Genomic DNA, 17602 nt, shown 5'->3' on the forward strand with positions numbered 1-17602 from the left:
GTCAACCATGCTTTCTTGCAGGTATTGACATATGAAGTTTTATGCCTTTCTCTAGCTAATGTAATTGTTTCTGGTTTGGGGGTAGTCCTTGCTTTGCCTTTCTTTCTTTCTTTTTTTTTCTTTTTTTCGGAGCTGGGGACCGAACCCAGGGCCTTGTGCTTGCTAGGCAAGTGCTCTACCACTGAGCTAAATCCCCAACCCCTTGCTTTGCCTTTCAAATTGTCTCTTCCGATGGTGGTAACACTGCTTCGTTCTGTTTCTGCTTCCATTCCTCTGTGGTGCTGAGTTAACACTTATTTCTTCTAATAGGGAGATTTGTCCCAGTCTTTTGGTCCCTTTTTGGTCAGTCTGTTTACTCTGAGATTGGGTCTGTGCAAATATTTTTTAAATGTGCAAAAGAATTTTTAAGTATTGATGCTCTTTATGTAAAAATATTTTATGTAATACATGTATATTTATTAACAGTGTAGTTATAGTTGAGATTGCGTGTGGGTGCAGGTGTTTATGTGTGTGTGCAGGTATGCACATGTGTGTGAGTATCTGGGAACCTGTGTATGCATGAGTGTGGTGGGCAGGGGTCACTTGCCGGTGTCATTCCTCAGTAGCCATTCCCATTTGTTGTTTGAGGCGGCATCATCCGCTGGTAGGTAGGGATCCATTGACTAGGAGGGGTTGGCTGGGTATCCAGCTTAAGGTGTCTCACTTCCTTGTCGCCTGTTCTTATCTGTTGAAGAAGGATGTTAATTACAGGCACCTCACAGGATTTTTGTGAGGGCTAAGTTTGTTCATACAAAGGCTGTGCACATATGTGTATGCAAGAGTGTGTGTATGTGGGAAGGTTATGTTGGTGCATGTTGGTTGGTATGTGGCATGGTGCATTAACAGCTAACTTTTGGTAAAGAAACACTAATATAACTTTTTATTTCCTAAAGAACATACAATAAAATGGAGAAATGTTCATTGAAAAGTGTCCATACAAGGGAGATAAAATGGAACCTGACCGATGATGAACCAGATATCGGAGACAATGGACAAAGAGCTATCTGGTTTTGATAGCTAATATTTGAAATAGAAGGAAAATCTCAAAGTTCATTATTAGCATAGCATCTATGTATCTATATATCTATTGATCTTCTATCTATATATCTATGTATCTATGTATGTATCTATGTATGTATCTATGTATGTATCTACTATATATGTATGTATCTATGCATGCATGTATGTATGTATCTATCTATCTATCTGTCTGTCTGTCTATCTATCTGTCTGTCTGTCTATCTATCTATCTATCTATCTATCTATCTATCTATCTATCTATCTATCTATCTATCATCTATCTGATGTTTTAAGGCAGGGTCTCTCTGCTTAGCCCTGGCTGTACTGCAATGCACTGTGTAGACCACACTGCCCTCAAATTCACAGAGGCCCAGCTGCCTCTGCCTCCTGAGTACTTGGGATTACAGCTGTGCACCACCACGGCTGTTTTGGTTTGACAAAATAATGTGAAACTCTAATATTTAGCAGTTCTTTTGATTTTTATTCTAAGGAAAAAGTATGGTTATGTAAATAATATCTGATTTTGTTGAAATCACTTGCTGAGCTCAGATTTCTATTGTAAAATTGCAGACAGGTGGGATTTAACTATGATGGTAGGAATTCAAACCTGGTCGTCATTAGTGGGCACTGCGGACCTCAATTTTTTTTGTTTGTTTGTTTGGTTTGTTTGTTTGTTTATTTAGCTTCTTTGTTTGTTTGACTTTTCGACACAGGGTTTCTCCTGGCTGTCCTGGAACTTGCTTTGTAAACCATGCTATCCTTTCACCCAGAGATCTGCCTGCCTCTGCCTTCCCAGTGCTAACATTAAAAGTGTGCACCACCACACCCAGCTTTGAAACTTTGTTATATTGCAACAGAAGATAATCCTCTGTTGTTCTCAGCTTCACTAATTCATTCACTCAGCTTCACTCATTCATTCACCCATTCATTCATTGAGCTTCTCTCATTCATTCATTCAGCTTCACTCATTCATTCATTCAGCTTCACTCATTCGTCAGCGAAAAACAAACTTCGCAGATACACTAAGCTCTGCATATCACAGAGTCTGTCAGCCAAGGTGCTTGTGAGCGTGTAGCTGCAGATGAATGCATAAAGAACAAGAGCCCTTTACATACATATTGCATCAGTGTATTTCAAAACTCTGAGTGTGTGCAGAGGTTATTTCCATTTAAAACTGAGTGAGGAATGGCCTCTGGCCCTTTGTAGTTCTCAAGTCCAGCTCACATCCACTAATGCATGTGAGCAGTTCTCTGAGAAACCACTCAGCTCCCAGCCCATCTAAGGATAAAGAAGTCGGTGCTGTGAAGGCTGAGGTAACTTATGGAAATCCATGAGGCTCTTTAGTGAGTCCCAGAACTGGGTCCACACCACTGTCTGTTTACAAAAATTAAGTGGAAGAAAAAATTCAAACCGGTTTCTCTTTTAGAATCCCATTATAGTATAGGGTTGACTCCTTCCAGGGTCTAGAAATGTTATCCATACGTGGATCAGCTTTAGAATTGAAAATAAGTTCAGATCTTCCTGCTTATTCTCACATCTGTATACTTTCCATGGCTTTATAAATATAAAGTATGAGGAATTTATTTCTAAGTCTGCACAGTTAATATTGTACACACAGACAATAAGCACAATTAACCTCTAATCTCTAGATTTCCACCATATATGAATTTAAATACGTTTGGGAAAATACTCAGCATGTCAGGGAAGCTTTTGTGCTATGAGGTTTTGTTATCGGAACCGAGGGGTAAAGGATGCCATCTGGCACACACGAGAAAGGACAGCCACTCACTTAATGCTTTCTGATCCTTTCTTTTCCCAGGGCTTATGAATTCGAAGTCTACTGTTCGCCCCAAATATGAAAACGCTGGCCACATTCAATGCAGCTGATCTATTTCCAGGGCAGTTGGATATCTGAGCGGGTATATAAGACTGGAAACCAAATGCTGGGTCTACAGGAAATGAAGTTCTGAGGCAGGCGGGGTAAGCCGTTTCTGATTGAGCATTTTCAGTAAAATGGCTCCTAGACAACGAGAGCAAACCTTGCTCACTGCTGTTTGCTGTCAGTACTCGATTGAAAACAACTGAAGTCCTGGGAACACAGAGGAGTCTGATGTGTGCCACGGTCTACCAGGAACAACCGTCTTGGCTGCCTCAGTTGAAGACTTTGTCTACCTGCCCACATTTTCAGGCAAGGGGAGAAATGCCAATAATTCAGCAGACCTAAATTTTCCAGATGGGTGACTGCCCAGTTCTCTCCTCCTGGAAAATACTTGTACTGGGGCTCAGAAGGATTTCCTGAAATAGGCTATGATAAAACGTATATGTTTTCCTATGAGGGAAAAACATCTGTTTCAGGGCTCAGTGTCTTCGGACTCATCAAAGGCTTGATATATCATCTCTCTCAAAACCCCTTCAAGGCTATCTTTGCTGAGTTCCCTAGCCACAGATACTAAGACAGAAGGCTGCATTTGGACCAGGGAGGGCTCTCGGGAGAGCCACCTGTAAAACAGTGCTGCAGAAAGGAAACGCTGGCGTGCAGTCAGTGACAAATGAGGCCTCACCCAGTTGTTAGGGGGAGCAGACTGAGGGTGGGGACCAGGCCTTGGCACTTCCAAATTAGCCAGTCATTGGTCACAGCTGCTTTTGGGAAAAGATGTACCCTGAAGGAGAAAGTTTCCCAGCCAAGGCCACGTACCATTGAAAGACGCTTTGTGGCAGTTGTCTGTATCAATCTCGTGACCGGATCTAGGTGGTCTTCCATCACATGTACTGAACAGCCTGTAAGTGAGACTTCCAGCCTCTGATCTCGCCCTGCTAGATCCACTGGCACCCTTCCTAGTTCCTGACCCCAGGCTCCTAACTCAGGCCCTTTTGTTCTTTGGGGTGCCTCTCTTAAATGCTCTTTGAGTGATCCTCTATCTGGCCTGGCCTGCTTGGGTTAAGAACTGAATGTCTTTCATTTTAGAAAACCCCCAGAGTGCCAAACACGCTAAAATGTTGGTCATCTGAATCCATCCAGAAATTCATACTTCACCCCCTCACCTCCTTCAAGACTGGTATAGATGGCTTCTCCCTTGACCGTCCTTTTAAAAATTACACCTTCTCGCCTTCAAAAATATATTTGACTTCCTGACTTAGTTTTATTATTTTCCCATAGTATGTAACATCTTCTAATTCATCATATCCTATCCTTGCTTTATTTCAGTTGGGAATGCAAATCTCATGATGACAGCTTTTGTTACATACTAGAAACAAAGTGAGTATGAATTAAAGGGATAAAGCAAATAAGCATATATACATTTCCAAAATATTTATTTTACCTGTATGGGTGTTTCGCCTCCATGTATGTATGAGTCTGATGTGCACAGAGGTCAGAAGAGGGCATTGGGCCCCCTGGAAGTGGAGTTACAGATGGCTATGAGCCACCACGTGGATGCTGAGAGTAGAACCCAGGTCCTTTGCAAGAGTCCCAAGTGCTTTAAACCACTAAGCCATCTTTCCATCCCTAAATAAGTATATGTAATATGTTGTACAATTGAAACAGTTGATGGTTAGTGGAAAAAAAAGTATGTCGGCTTGTAACGACGAAAGTCATTTAGATTACCACCGTTTATCATTATTAATTATTTGGTGATTATGCTCATAAAAGGTCAAATTGATCGCACACCCTCTTGCTTACAGAAGACCCTCCCATCTTCACTGTGTTTTCTGATGCGGAAGGGATTTAAAGTGAAGTCATCACACCTGCTGGTTGGTAGCAATAGCATATCATCTTTAAATTATGTAAAATAGCAAATCACTTACTTAGAATGGACAACTTGAAAACGAAATGGGGTGATCTCATTGATTGACAGCATAACCCACCATGAAATTAATACAAGATAGCATCATATCCTAAGTAATAAGAGTAGCAGAAGACTGAAATTCCTAACGGTGTGAAGTCAGAGATTTTTTTTTTTCCCTTATCCTCAGTGGACCATGTTTCCTTCAGAAGGGCAGAGGAAAAGAAAGGTATGATTTTTTTTTGGAGAGATAAATATTTATTTGTACATGAAAGAAAGATTTTCTTTTAGAAAGTATGATATTCAAAAAAACATTTCCCTTCTATGAAATCCTATAGATGTCTGACTATAATATTATCCCAACTGTATAATATTAGATGTCTAACTGATTCCTAAGAACTTAGTGCAAACTGAAGTTCCCTGGGCTCTACGGGGTAAATTTTTAGAAGAAACATGAAACAGCCTCTTCCGGAATCTTAAATGCATGTTAGCACCCTTCCGGCCCCTTTCATCACTCAAGCTTTAATAAGAACAGATAGCTATTCTCAAAACGTGGGAAAAAATTTCTAAATCAAAGACATAGAAACTGTTCCTTTTATTCTATTTCTGAAATGGTTTTTCTTGAGGGGAGAGAGAGAGAGAGAGAGAGAGAGAGAGAGAGAGAGAGAGAGAGAGAGAGAGACATGAGAGCTGAGAGTAGCCCAGCCGTGGAGTGCATGCTCAGCATACACAGATACATTGTATCGTGAGAGGAATTATGTATAAGTGTCCCATGATTTATACATAGATTCCTTTACAGTATGATAGAGTTCAGGGTCTATCTGTATCTTTGTTCTGTTTGCAGAACCATGGAGGGAGCTAATTAACTCAAGGGCTTTACCTGAAAAGCTCCTGGTTGCAGCGCAAGGACCAAAGGCTCCCTGTCCTTGTCATATTTTGCTTCCTAGTATTTAAAAGACAAGGGCCCAAAAGCTTATTGTAACTTTGTTGCAATTTTATTAAAATTGCGTTACTTTGCTTCCATGCTTTATTAGTTTGTTTAAGTTAGTTTTAAAGTTTGTAAGTTAAATTCCATCATGGACTGGAGGACTCTGTGAACTTTTTGTTGTTCCTTTATTGGTTTTGGTGTTTGTTTGTTTGTTTGTTTTCCAGACAAGGTTTCTCTGTATAGCCCTGGCTATCCTGGATTTGTATGTAGGTAGACCAGGCTAGCCTCAGATTATCTTCCTCGGCTACCCAAGTCCTGGGATCATCCGGGTCAGAAAGTTTGGCTTCAAGGATAAAAGCATTTGTCATGGGTCCTAGAACCTGACTACCCTAAGGTTGACCGTCTTGAACCCACATGCTAGAAGGAGAGAGAGTGAACGGACTTCCACAGGTTATACTCTGAACTTCACACATGCTGTGTCTTACACACATGTGCACACACATACATACACATATACAAAATAAACAAACAAACAAACAAACAAAAATTAAATTACTTAGGTATTATTAGCATGGGCACGTCACTCCGTTACGTTTTCCCATTTTGGTTAAGCAGTGACAATTCTCCCAAACTGAGGCCACTTGATTTCAGAGCTGAAATAACTGGTTCTTCTAGATTCTTGCCCTCTGCCCACACTGACATGGCCTGCGCTGATCATGGGTATGCTTATTGATCGCCAGATATTCTTGGGCTTACCACTCACCTTGCTTCCCAAGCCACCCCTAGCGATGGCTAACCACAGCCCCAAACAGGAAAGTTTTTAGTTCCCTTTCCCTCTTCCCCTTTTCTGACCTCTAACTACCCACGTTAAGCAGACAGTGGGCCACAGGCCCTCTGTGGATTGATGTCTATGCAAGTGAGAGCAGGCAAAAGAGAAGGCAAGACCTGGGATTGGGCAGTGAAAAAGAAAGGCAGCGGGAGGTGGGGAGGGCAGAGTTTTGAAAGGAGGGAGGAGGGAGAGAGAGGAGAAAAGGAGAGGTAGAAAAGATGGAGGAGATGTATGACCCCCCCCCAATGTGGCTTTAAATAGCCACAGGTAGCTATGAAAATCTTATATGAGATGGCTTATTACTGGATAATTTGTCTTGTCTAGGTGGGCAGCTTATATCAATATCAATTGGCTCTGAGTTTATTGTGTAGAGATTTTATGGAGTGAGAATTTACTGATATAAATCTGATTGGTAAACTATAAGTCTCTAGAGTTTTGACTTTGATGGGTTACTGGTGAGATAGACAGCTGCTGATGGGGTTAGCCGTGGAGAGAGAGACCACTGGGGTCAGAGAGTAGCAGGAGATAGGGTGGCATGGTGCCTGGTGCCCCACATCTTATTTTTAGTATTTACCACTACACAGCCCTCCACAGGCATGTTTTCCTGAATAAGGCCTGGGCTGTCCTTCAGTTTCTCATCCTTCTGTCTGTCTGTCTTTCTTTCTTATCACAGTAGCATTAAGGGAAAACTGTTTTCTTTTGGTCACAAGAATGAAATCTCTGGTCTAGATAGAGACCCAGTACTCCAGGTCCACAAGTCCATCAGTAGGCAAAAGAACCACCCCTCGGGAAGGCAGATCCAACTCAAGCCTGGTTAAAGAGATGGGAGGACTAAGTATCCCTTTAACTCAAAACTGTACTTTTCCTTTTCAGAATTTCTGACCCTACTGAAGTCCCTTTACAGAGTTCCAGCCATAATGCTATTTACTCAAAAAAAAAAAAAAAAGCATAACTCAAGCCTCTCTGTCTCTGTCTCTGTCTGTCTGTCTGTCTGTCTGTCTGTCTGTCTCTCTCTCTCTCTCTCTCTCTCTCTCTGTGTGTGTGTGTGTGTGTGTGTGTGTGTGTGTGTGTGTGTGTGACAGAGACAGAAACAGAGGCAGAGAGAGTTTCTTATTATGTAGTCCTGGCTGACCTGGAACTTGGTACGTAGACTAGGTTAACCCTGAACTCACAGAGATCCACTTGTCTCTGCCTCCCAGACTCTGTAATTAAAGGTGTGCACCACCAAGCCCAGCTCTTTTCACTTGCTAAGCCTGCTGCCTCTCTAACACGTTGGGCTTCACTCTTCCTCCAAAGCCTCCCTCCCAGTCATGTGGCTGCTTGTCTGCCACTGCTGAGCTCCATGTCAGTCATCAGGAAGACATGGTACCCTCTCCCACTCCCTCCTATCTCCTTCCTTTAGCCAGTGCTGAGATTTAGAATATGCCTGTCTGGAATTTTTCTTCTAAACTCTAATAAAATTGTCTGTAAGCTTCCTTTTAAGTTCACCATTAAGTTCTTGCATTAAGACCCCAAGAAGGGACCTTGGTTTCCTGGGTACAATAGAAAGATTCCCCAGTGGGATTTCCCACAATTCCAGGTAACATTCTCATGGTCCTTATGGATATCACCAGGGCTGTCAAAAGTCTACTGCAACTCAATCTTGAAGTTCTCAAGATATGAGCATATTTAAAGATAGAGGCCCGGCAGGGAACACTTAAGTTAAACAAGGTGGCAGGGAAAACCCTAAACCAATGAGGAGTAAACCTTAGATCTTGCATAGAGGGAAACTCAGGACACACCGAGCAAGCAGACGTCCTATAAGACAAGAAAGGCCTCGGGAAAAACAAGCCTGTAATACCCCCTTTTACTTCAGGCCTCTACAGCTATGGGGCGCTCTGGTGTGGAAGCCGCCATCCTAGGGTATTTTGTTATGCAGCCTGGGCAGATTGATGCTGCAGGTCTTTACAGTGTGAGAGTTGATAGCCTTCATTAGAACAGATGAGCAAAAGTCCCTGGCTGAAATGCACGTTCATTTCCGTTGGCTGTTTTGTGCTTGCTGGCCCTGTGTCTGGGGTGTGTCTGTAGATGCTCCTGATCTCCTCCCCCAACCCCCCCCCCGCGTCTCTCTTCATATCCTCCCCCCATCCCGCTCCACCTCATCCCGTTCCAGCTCTTCCCTCCCCAGGGGTTTCCAAATGACCTCAACTTAGGTATGTGTGGTAGGGGGATGGGACGGCATGTTGTTTTACTTGGAATGAAAAGAAAGAATGATGAGAGGTGAGGTGAGTGGGACTAGGTAGTCCCTGATTTCCTGAAGAGAATGACATTTTTCCTTGCCTCATCAAAACACTTAAACAGACTTGTAGTTAATTTAAGTTCTCACCGTTAAATAATTTTACACTCCACCCACTGCCTCTGTGTACCTCTTTCTTATTTTCTCCTCCCTGCCAGTAAGTGTTTCTCATTTGTCTCCATTTCTAGATCCATTGTTTTAGAATACGTTTTCCTATCTGGGATGTTACCTGTGGGGACTACAGTCCACTCTAAATTTCTCCTATTGTGTGAGAGTTTGAAAGTGCTCAGGGTGCATGAACGCAAACTTTCAAACAATGCCTTGCCTTGAAGACTGTTTTAAAGAACAACTATGCTGTACATTTTAGATGAAAATGCTTAGGGGGAAAAAAACCTATGCTGAGTCTCGTTTGTGCAAATAAACAGCCACCATCTGTCCCCCACAAACCACCATACAGATGGGTAACTTACTTATGCAACAGAAGTACCGCCACCTATGAATTTACCAAATAAAGCTAGGAACGCATGGGTATTTGAGCATGTCAAACACATACCAGAAAAATCAATCATGGCCGTGAACTTGTTGAATGCACTTCAGATATTGCTGTGACCCGCCTCCCCCCACAGCACTCACACAAAGGGCTCCTTATATTGAGCTTTGGCGCCACTCACTGTACTTCCCTAGCCCACCTAGTGCGTGGATCGTATCATGGAATTGACCAGGCAACCAATTCTCAAACTCGGTCCCCTGGGCTTTAGCTTGGAATGATTCCCCATGGGAACTGCCCCTCCTGCTTTCCACAAACTCTGCATCTCCTTACCCCAGCCCCATGCTTCAGCCTAAGTGAGCTTTATGCGCTTCCAACAGCTCCCACTGGTTTCCCCGTTTATAATCTTATCTTACCAGCTGTACTGAGTCTCTCTGCGTTTGTCTTGATGAGAACGGGAGATAGAACATGGCCATGGAAGGAAGGAAGGGACCCCCACAAGGCAGCAGTTTGGGTGTGTCTTTTCTGGAGTCAGGAGTGCCAGAGGAGAGTTCTTTGAGGCTATATGTGAGATCATGCTGGAACTAGACTCATGAGCTCATCCCTTCGTGCCTCACCCTGGCCTCTGCCACACGTCACTTACAATGTCCTTAGACTAGCAGCTCGAACATCCCCTACTTCCTAGGACTGCTGCTGCTGTGTGTACTATGCGTGTTCTCTCTCTGTCTGTCTCTCTCTGTCTCTGTCTCTTCTGTCTCTCTCCATCTCTCTCTGTCTCTGTCTGTCTCTGTCTCTGTCTCTCTCGCACCCCTCTCTCTTCCTGTTTCTCCCTGTCTGCCTCTCTCTCTCTCTCTCTCTCTCTCTCTCTCTCTCTCTCTCTCTCTCTCCCTCCCTCTCTCTCTCTCTGCCCTCTCTCCCTCCCTTCCTTCTTCTCCCCTCCCCCTTTCCCTTCCTCCCTCCTTCCCCATCTCTCTCTTTCTCTCCTCCTCCCCTCTTAAGAGCCACGTACCATGTAAATAAACTTTTCTCCATAACCCCTCCTCTGTGTGTGAATTTCATATTTCAAATTCCTGAGGACCCTAAAGTCACTGTCCTAGGGCTACTGTGGAAACTGTTGAGTTTCCCTGGACCTTAGTTCCACCACACCCCCAAAACGAGTTCACGAAGGGCAGAGACTGTCATTCTGGAAGACCCCTCAGTGACTTCTATCAACATCAGCTCCCCTTGCTCTGGTCTTCCCTAAGTTCAGCCTCTTGAACACATTTGTTTCAACTCTGTGACACGTACATACACACAAAATATTTGTGTGTTCTGTGTAGCTCCACACTTAGAAGCCTTCCGTTTGAACATTGGTCACCCTAGAGTGTGCAAACTTAGGGGTGTGCCAACAGAGTTTGAGGCTGCAGAACTACCTGTGGTTAGCAGAGGATCCTGGACCAAAACCAAGCCAAGCTACTGAATTGAAGACCGAGCTCTGTCTGTCATGAGAAAAACTCAGCACTAACCGAAATGTAAGAAAAGCAAGTCTACCGACTGAAAGTCTCTTCTGAGGAGAGGAGGGGGGCGTCATTAGACTCCGGAAGTAGAAAAAACACAGAGTCCAGGAAATAAAACAAAATTTACAAGGCTTAGAGTTCTACAAAAAGTTACAAGATTTACAAAGCTCCACCCTTCCCGCAAGGCTATACAAGGAGTAAAATTGTTTGGGTGAGGAGAAGCTTTCTAATTGGTCAAGCTGAACTCACGACGCCGATGGCTAGCCATTCCGGAAGCTCCAGGGATGGAGTCTTCCTGAGTCATCGCCCATGCAGGGGTGGGTTTCTTGTGTCCTCAATATCCTCGCTAGTTCACCAAGTTGGGTTTGTGTGCCATGGTGGTTGGAGTGAGAAGGTGTGTTGCTCCTGATGGGGTTTGAGGTTTCAAGAGCCCAGGGAACACCTACAGCCTTTCCCTCTACCTGTTGATCAGAATGTAAAGCTTTCAGCGTGTGCTTCAGCACCGTGTCTTTCTCTGTTTCGCCATGATGATGACAGGCTAACCTTCTGAAACTATAAGCAAGCCTCCAATTAAAAGCTTTCTTTTTTTGTGAGTAGCTGAGGTAGAGCTGTCTCTTCAGAGCAATAGGACGGTAATTAAGGCGAGTGGACTCATTTCTTGAGTCTCTGTGCCTTATTTGGGGTGAAGTGACATTTGTTCACACCTTCCTAGCAAAAGCCACACAACATTACGTGTGTGACATAGTAGTTAAAATCAGGAATTACAGGTGGGATAAAAGAATCTGTGATTGTCAATGGCTTTATCGACCAAGTTCCAATAGTGCTTGGTGAACTGAAGCTGGCGATGTTGGCATGGCTTGTAGATTTATTATGAGCCAATAAATTCTGACTGTGAAAAAAAACATAAAAACATCCATTTATGTGGTTGACATAATGTGGTCATGACACTAACCATCTCTACCTATTAAAATTATAATACGACTTGGCGAACAGCAGGTACTCCATATATAATTTATTGATTGATATATGATATCGGAAGATATCCTGACAGTGTCTACTTCTTCCTATTCTTATAACTGGCTCTGGTCTGAGCTCGAACGTGTCTTTTTTGGGTTCTGTGGAAGGATTGCTCTCTCCAGCCCCGTGTTCCTGATAGTCCATTCTCTACACAGCAGCATTGGCAGGTAAAAAAAGGAGACATAACCAGCAGTGTCCATCTCACTAGGTACATATCACGATTTTAGATGCAATGGCTGCATGGCTGTATGCAGTCTGCCTTTATCCCAACTCATGCCTTCCCCCTGCTGAACCTCAAACGCACCTAGTAGGTTCCCATTTTTAGATCTCTGTGCAAGCCGTTCTCTTTGAAGCATTTCTCTATTGTGAGCGTCCTTGGGTTCAGCTTGACATGACTACAGTCATCTTGAGTTGCAAATGCCACAACTGCCATGACTGTATCAGAATAACCCTAGTCGGTTTTTCCCACTTAGTTTTCCAGCAAACCATAAACAGATAAAACCTTTAGAGTGGTGTGTGGTGCGTACAGTGGACCCTGGGGAATCAGGAATGTGCCCAACTCTTTGATATTAGCTTAAGATAAACTAGATACATTCTGGTTACAATGAAGTCCCCCCCCCCAATTCTCTCTCTCTCTCTCTCTCTCTCTCTCTCTCTCACACACACACACACACACACACACACACACACACACACACACACGCACACACACACCTTTCTGATACAAATCATTTGCTCTTCTTTTTCAAGACCATATTTCTGGTAGTAACCCATCCTTAAATTGCACTGAGGTGAAATCGCAATTAGAAGTTGCTTATGTGTCACATAGGGAAAAAAAATAAGACAACAAAGAATTGTCTCTGTTTCAAAGAGAGAAAGAGTTGAAAGAGCATCAGAGACCACAGGACAGCGGAAGACACAGGTGGAGACACAGGACAAGCAACCCTGTGGAAAGGACCAAGCAGACACACACTGAGCTGTGGGTAACTACAGTGGGGGCAATGGCACACAGGAGCCTCTCCAGAAGAAAATTGAAAGACCAACAGTGCTACACACGCAAGTGCACAGTCGTTGCAAGATTCACATCCAGCTGGGGGTTTGGGTGACTCCTCTGCCATGATGTGTGAGCAGTGGAGAGCTCATCTATTTACATTCCTCATGACTCAGAGGTCTGTCGTGAGGAAGGCGGAGAGCAGGAGGGGGAGGGAGAGAGAGAACTTAATACTGGGCTAATCAAGTCATTGAGTCTGAGGTCAAATTGCCACACTCTCTGAGAGACTGATACCGGAGGTGGACACAGGAGGGGAGAAAGCTGATGTGCAAAAGTTCGTGTTGGGTAATGTAGGTGACAGCCCTGTCCTTACTGGTAGAAGTTTAGTCCATCATCTGAGGATGCGTGCTGACTGATAGCGCTGAGCCTGAGGTCAACAAGTAGCCCATCATCTGGAACCGCTCACCTGCTTCAGTCTACCGCGACAGGACTGAGAACTTCAAAGCGCCATTTGACTAACTGACTTCCTCAGCTGCTTCCTCCATCCAGGGTTGGTTTTAAAGATGAAGACTCTTCCACCATTACAGCCAACAGTGCTTTCTTTGCCTCCTCCACTCAACAGGTCCAAGAAGCACCTTTCTGTTTACACATTGGTCAACTCCGGTTTTGCAAATTTGGGGGCGTGTCCAAGGAGTTTGGGACTGCAGATCTGAGTGTGGCCAGCAGGGGATCCTGGAATACGAAGAAGGGACGCTACTGCACAGGAGACTAAGGTCTATCTGGAATCAGAGACTCTCAGTGCTGGCTAAATGTAAGGAACGAAAGGTTCCGACATCATCTAACCGTCCAGCCCTGCCTGATGTGTCAGAGCCCAGTCGTAGAGAACCAGAAACTGTTAAATTTGATTTTCTTTATTTGCCTTTCCTTCCTTATATCCCTGCATATCTCCCCCAGTACATGTAATAGTATTTTTGAAATTACTATTTTATTTTATAATATTTTTTTAGTACGTCTTTGGGAATTTCATAAAATACAAGCGGATCATATTCAGCCAGACTCCTCCCCTAACTCCACCCACATTCCCTACCCCACCTACAACTTTGAGTTTCTCTCGCTTTTTTTACTTAACCCGCAGAGTTTAATTTGTGTTGCATGTATACTTCTGGGTGTAGGGCCATCCACTGGAGTGAGATCAACACAATATGGGCTGAATTCTTTTCTTTTTTATTCATCCATTCATTTATTCACTTTACATCTTGATCACAGCCCCCCTTCTCATCGTAGTCCCCCCCCACGGCCCCTCCCCCCCACACCCCTCACCCTGGCACCTCAAGTCACTGCAGAACTAGGTACATCCTTTCTCTTTGGGGTCAGACAAGATAGCCCAGTTAGGGGACCAGGATCTACAGGCAGGCAACAGAGTTAGAGAAAACATTGCTCCAGTTGTTGAGGGACCTGCATGAAAACCAAGCTGCACATCAGTTACATATGTGGCAGGGGTTAGAGTGTGGGTCTAGTTCTTTGGTTGGTGGTTGAGTCTCTGGGAGCTCTGAGGGGTTCAATTAGTTGATACTGTTGTTCTTCCTATGGGGTTACAATCTCCTTCAGCTCCTTCAGCTCTTCCCCTAACTCTTCCACTGGGTTCCCCGGGCTCAGTCCAATGGTTGGCTGTGAGTATCTACATCTGTCTTAGGTGCTGGCAGAGCCTCTCAGAGGACAGCCATACCAGGCTCCTGTCTGCAAGCACATCTTGGCATCCACAATAGTGTCAGGGTTTGGTGTCTGCAGATGGGATGGATCCCAAGGTGGGGCAGTCTCTGGATGACTTTTTCTTCAGTCTCTGCTCTATTTTCTGTTTCTGTATTTCTTTTAGACAGGAACAATTCTGGGTTAAAAATTTTGAGATGGGTGGGTGGCCCCATCTCTCATCTGGGGGCCATGCCTATCTACTGAAGGTTGTCTCTTCAGGCTTTATCTCCCCACTCTTAGTCATTTTGGCTAACCCCTTCAGGTCATCCCCACTGAGTCCTGGGAACCTCTCACATCCTTGGCATCTGGGACTTTCTAGTGGTTTCCCTGGTCCCCCCTTCCACCCACCCTGGTACATATTTCTATTCATTGTCCTGACCCTCTGGACTTTTCTCCTGTCTCTCCCCATGCCTAATCCTGCTCCTTTCCCCTTCTCCTCCCCTTTCCCATCCAAGTCCCTTCCTCCATCTGCCTCCCATGATTATTTTGTTCCTCTTTCTAAGTGGGATTGAAGCATCCACACTTTGGCCTTTCTTCTTGTTAAACTTCCTATGGTCTATGAGTTGTATCGTGAGTATTCTAAGCTTTTGAGCTAATATCAACTTATCAGTGAGTACATATCATGTATGCCCTTTTGTGTGTCTGGGTTACCTCACTCAGGACGGTATTTTCTAGTTCCTTCCATTTGCCTGCAAAATTCATGAAGTCCTCATTTTTGATAGCTGAGTAATATTCCATTGGGTAAATATACCACGTTTTCTGTATCCATTTCTCTGGGACATCTAGGTTCTTTCCAGCTTCTGGCTATTATAAATAAGGCTGCTATGAACATAGTGGAGCACGTGTCCTTGGGATATGGTGGAGCATCTTTTGGGTATATACTCAGGAGTGGTATAGGTGGGTCTTGAAGTGTAACTATTCACAAATTCCTGAGAAACTACCAAGTTGATGTTCAGAGTGGTTGTACAAGTTTGTACTCCCACCAGCAATGGAGGAGAGCTCCCCTTGAGGAGCCACAGTCTTAAAGAAAACCAATGTTATTCTTATAAAAATGGTTTTATATTTTGATTTTTTATTGTTTCTTACATTTATCTAATTAATTTATCTATTTAACAATTTTATACATTTTTCTCTACGGAATGAATTTTTTTATGTCTTTCCTCCTTCATGACGTTCTTTTCCATTTTTTCTTCTCTTTTTTCCTTTTATTTAACCTTGTTTCTCCTTTCCATGTTCTCCTTGTTAAATGCATTTAATATTTTTGAACTAATTTCAAAATTTTGGCGCACACTATTGTATTATAATAGTCACAGTTCTCTGGAATAGAATTTATAGAACAAATATATAGGTGAATATATATGCATATATACATTATTTATTAAAGTAGCTTACAGGCTATGATACTGCTAGTCCAACAATGGCTGTCTAACAATGAAAAGGCCAAGAATCCAGTTGTTATTTAGCCCACAAAGCTGGACGTCTCAGCTGGTCCTGGGACTACATTGGAATCCTGAAGAGGTAGGCTCTAATGCCAGTGAAGGAATAGGCTTGACTGGGGGGTGGAGGGGCAGCAGGCAAAGAGAGAGCAAGCTTCCTTCTCCGTGTCTTTTATATTGGCTGCTAGCAAATGGTGTGGCCTGCATTAAAGGTGGATTTCTCACTTCAAAAGATCCACATTAAAAAGTGGATCTTATACATTTTCCCTTTTATTACAGATGATTTAAGTAAGAGGAAAATCCCACACAGGTATACCCAGCTGCTTGGGTTTTAGTTAGTTCCAGATGTAGTCAGGCTGACAAGAAGAGCCATGGCAACATTCTACATTGTCTTTCTTTCTCTCTCTCTCTTTCTTTCTCTCTCTCTCTCTCTCTCTCTCTCTCTTTCTCTCTCTCTCTCTCTTTCTTTCTTTCTTTTCCTGCTGTTATGATTGCTCTATAGTCATTGGGGGTACAATTTATTTTGTTTATTTTTATATCTCATTCTATTTGCTGCTATACTGTGATTGTTTTTCTCTTATTGGAGAGACACTGGGGACAGAGTGCTCAAGAGTTTACTGCTTACTTAGAAGATCGCCAATAAACTCCTGAACAGATATCAAAAGTACAGTGCTCACGGCCAGGAACTATGCTGCTTCCAAGAGCTCATGACTCTTCAAGTACCGAATCCAAAACCCTGAAATAGTTGAAATGACAGAGTTCAAATACCACTCCTAAAAATAAATACTCAGCACCGGTCAACAAGTCCACCAGTGAGGGAAAGAAATCACAGACTGCTGGCGGTCAGCAACACAGGACAGCAGGAGAGCAACGCTGAGGGAAATGTCGGCAAAGAACTGAGATCTTGGGGGGAAAGAGATGGAAATGTTGGGAGTGAAAAGAACCAAGCTAACGAAGTGAAAAATGGAGTGTGAATCACCACTGCTAGATCAACCCAGCAGAAGAAAAATGCCACAGACAGAAGGCTGGAAGACCAGTGAAATATTCAGACTCCAAAACATATTGGAGCATTTGGAGATCAACTAACTTACAACGCCAAATGCACTGGACCTCTCAATAGAAACCTTACAATCCAGGAGAGTATGGGCTTCTCAGGAGGAAAAGTTCCCAGCTTCCTGCCTCTCTTGCTTTCGTTACTGTGACTCCACCCACCACTAGTCTTCCTCGCTGAACTACTTCTTCCTTTTGTATTTTCCAGTCCCCATTTTCTTTAATCCTCAGTTCCTTTATCATCGCCAAGTTGCTGGACCACCCATCCCATAACCCTTCAGCTGCCATTTTAAGTCTGTATCTTGGACTATTCTTGGGTCTTTTTCTTTTCTGCCCTCAGCAGCATGTCTTTTGAGCCTTGTCTTTTTTTCTGTGTATCCTTTACAGAGCAAAATGTGCATGTCCCATGCCTTAAATACGGTAGCTGTGCAGCGTGTTGAGGCTTTCTGTAGTAACATTTTCCTCCCTGGTCTCTCCGCTCTTGACATTTGCATCTCCAATGC

The sequence above is a fragment of the Rattus norvegicus genome, chromosome 3 (genome assembly GCF_021556685.1).
Source record: "Rattus norvegicus strain SHRSP/BbbUtx chromosome 3, alternate assembly SHRSP_T2T, whole genome shotgun sequence".
In the NCBI taxonomy this organism is placed as follows: Eukaryota; Metazoa; Chordata; class Mammalia; order Rodentia; family Muridae; genus Rattus; species Rattus norvegicus.